We start from the raw sequence: 3,152 nt of genomic DNA, 5'->3' as shown, positions 1-3,152 counted from the left end.
AAAATATTACCAAGTCTTGTAAATTTACCTCACTTCAATGGGAAAATTACATAATGATGTAAAATATACCATAAGACTTCTGTAAAATTACAAGAATTTGTAAAATTTACCATAAGACTTCTGTAAAATTACATTGGTTGTAAATTTACAACAAAACATGTCGTAAAAATGCCAGTGCTTGTAATTTTACATAAAAGTGTTGTAAAGTTTTACAAGCTTTTTATGTAAAATCACTAATTTTTTTTACAGTGCGGCGGCGCGTCGTAGACCAGCACCACCACCACAACCACCACCGATTACAGAGTAATACTCGCCCCGTCTCCTCTCCAGACCAAAGTCGTTATTACAGTGAGCAGGTGAAGAGCAGACGACGCACTGTTAAAAAAAAATTAAGAAAATCCCAGTTTTGGGCTGTGAAACGCTCGATTCTCAGTCGTGGAGTCGGGAAATTGCTTAGCCATGGAGGGTTAAATTTCCGTAACCAATTTAATCGGGTTTTCCTGAACCCAGTGGGCTGGTAATCGGAAATATAGCACCCAACTAGTAAAATTCAAGTTGTGGCATCGGGATTTCTGTTTCGAAACCCACAACTTGAAAATTCCAGTTGTGGCATCGGGATTGCACCTAGTCTCATGTCGACCACTTTGAACCGATAAAAAAAAAATTGCCCCATGGTGGAGTTGAACATAGGCTTATAAGTTCCCAGTTCTGCTCTGTACCCCTAAGCTACACAGCGCTCCTTGACGAGCGAGTGGCTGACGACCCACTTAATGTAAGCGTTGCCCCAGTAGAACGTCTGAAATTCAAGTTTTGGCTCTAGGAATTACATTTACCGTTTATGGGTCCGGATATTCCGCCCTGTGGGTGTGTGATACCGAATCAGTGGCTCAAACTGGAAAATCCCAGTTCCATGTACCATAGGAATTCAAGTTGTGGCTTAGTAAATTATAAAACTGAAGCCAACTTCTAATTTTCTGTAGGTAGAATGGAATTTTCAACATCACAATTCCAATTCTACAATTCCAAATGGACTTGAAAACCTCGAGTTTGATCGAGGATTAGCATTGCCTAGTCTAGTGGGTTGGCAATTAAAATACCCTGCTGGTGACTGGAAAGTTCAAGAACCAATGGGTTCAGAATTTTCTTCAGATTTTTTACAGTGCGCGATAGAAAAGGCGGGGCGGGGCGGGGCGGGACAAAGCCAAACAAGGCGCCGCCGCGCCCGCAAGGCGGAGCGCGCTGCACTGTTGTAAAAAGAATCTTGCAGACGCGCTTTTCAAATTGCAAAGGATTCGGCGTGCTTTGAAGCAGGCTACAAAGCATTACTTTGCAATGTAATTTCAAAAAAATCGTGAAGCCGTTGCTCTACGGTTACATAGTTTTCGTTCTCTGCGCAGCTCTACATAGCAATAGACTTCGTTTGGGCTTTTACAGTGTGTCGCAGACGACCAGCCCCGGTGGCGGCCTCTCTCTCTAACTGCCGTCATCTTCTTTCTCCCGCCGTCACTTCCTCACTCTCTCTCGCACACGTTTTGTGTAGTCGACATCATGCATGACATGATGATGATGGTGGTGGTGGTGGTGGTGGTGGTGCCTTTCAATGGCCCAGCGCGATGCGCCCGGCTCGCTCGCTCGCTCGACATGCGGGTGACCCGCGGGGGTGACCGGCCCGACGCGACACGACGACGGTGACGTATGATGGATGACTCGCCGCGGTCCATGCAGCGCGCCCCAGTCGACCTCCACTACGAGTCCATCAAGCAGCAGCAGCAAGGCGACCCACACCTCAAGCCTTGGCAAGGACTTATTCTTGCAGCCACCACCGGCCCGGCCTGCGCAGAGCTCGGACATAGGACCTGCTAACGGATCTGAGTATGTACTCCGAGCTAGGGCTCTTATTCTTACTCGGGTACCCGGAAAACCCGCTTGCCCGGGTGCCCGGGTAGGAACCGTGTCGACGGGTTTTCCCGGGTAGACGGGTTTTCGCGGGTACTCGGCGTATTACCCGGCTGCCCCGCGCCTATAGCTAGGCAATTTGACATACGAGCATGTCAAATTGCCTACTTGCAGGCGCGGTTCCACCGGGTACCCCGGGTACCCGGGAAAACCCGTTGACCCGGTTCCTACCCGGGTTACCCGGGTACCCACGGGTCGGGTTTTTAAGAGCCTTACTCCGAGCGCAGTCCACACAGGCTAGGTTTTGCAGTATACTTTTAACTCAAAGTCTGTGAAAACTATGTCTTGCGTGCGAATCCTATGTTATAGGGCATAACAACTTTTCATCGCACACTGAATTACAATAAAATCTCAGGGAGAAAACGAAACATTGCAAGAATAATGCGAAAACGTTAAATGTTGCAATACTTTGAAAGTTTGGCGATAAAATTATTTTTGCAATGATTTTGTCTCTGCCCTTTAGCCTAAAAACCGCACAAACACCATCGCAAACATTCGGAAAAAATTATCGCAAAATCGCGCTAAACGGATTTCAGTGTCCCGTCGCATTTTTCATAACGAGCGTGCCTGGAGTATAGAAGCTGAACTGGCCGGTCGGGTCGCGGTGGCCTTGACCATGGCCCGCCATGGCCTCGCTACCGCGGCCCGCGGCTGGGGTCGGACCCTTCGCAGTGTAGCCCGCGGGCTTGCTGTGCCGGGCCGAGCCGCACCCGACCGCAGCAGCGCCCGCCGCAGGCTGACTGACACACGGGCCGAATACCACGCAACGCAATCCGCGCCGTCGTGTGCCCTTCAGCCAGCTTCAGCACGGCTGACCAGACCACAGCAGCAGCAGCTGCTGGCCGGGCCGGGTCGCGGCCGCAGCGTCCAGCGCCGCCGCCCGTATGCTTCGAGTTAACCGTCCACCGCCAAGAGAGTTGGCAGAGTATACACCATACGCACGCTGGCTGATTTCTGAGAAACCCGCGCCGACCCGAACCAGGTCACGGCGGGCCGCGCCGGGAGAGAAGGGCTGCACGGACCGCCCCTGCCCTGCCTCAACAAGGCCCTCTCCCTCTACCTGATGCCGCGCAGCGCCGCACAGCGCCCGCAGCGCGCGGAGACGCAGAGGCGGATGTTGGGGGCCCTCCCCAATCCAACTCGCCTTTGTTCACCCCCCACCCCCTCTCCCTCTCCCTCTCTCTTCTATATACCCC

At 51.6% G+C, this 3,152-nt stretch overlaps 1 protein-coding gene across 1 annotated transcript in view; it reads right to left on the bottom strand.

The window, feature by feature from the left end:
• Positions 1–3,152, bottom strand: part of LOC113210067 (SLIT-ROBO Rho GTPase-activating protein 1) — a gene marked incomplete at its 5' end in the record, with an annotated part of 52,373 nt that overhangs the window by 16,233 nt on the left and 32,988 nt on the right.

The sequence above is a fragment of the Frankliniella occidentalis genome, unplaced genomic scaffold (assembly GCF_000697945.3).
Source record: "Frankliniella occidentalis isolate FOCC.00 unplaced genomic scaffold, Focc_3.1 Scaffold7, whole genome shotgun sequence".
Classification (NCBI taxonomy): Eukaryota; Metazoa; Arthropoda; class Insecta; order Thysanoptera; family Thripidae; genus Frankliniella; species Frankliniella occidentalis.
Note: the sequence above shows the minus strand (reverse complement) of the source record. Positions and strands in the feature narration are given on the sequence as shown.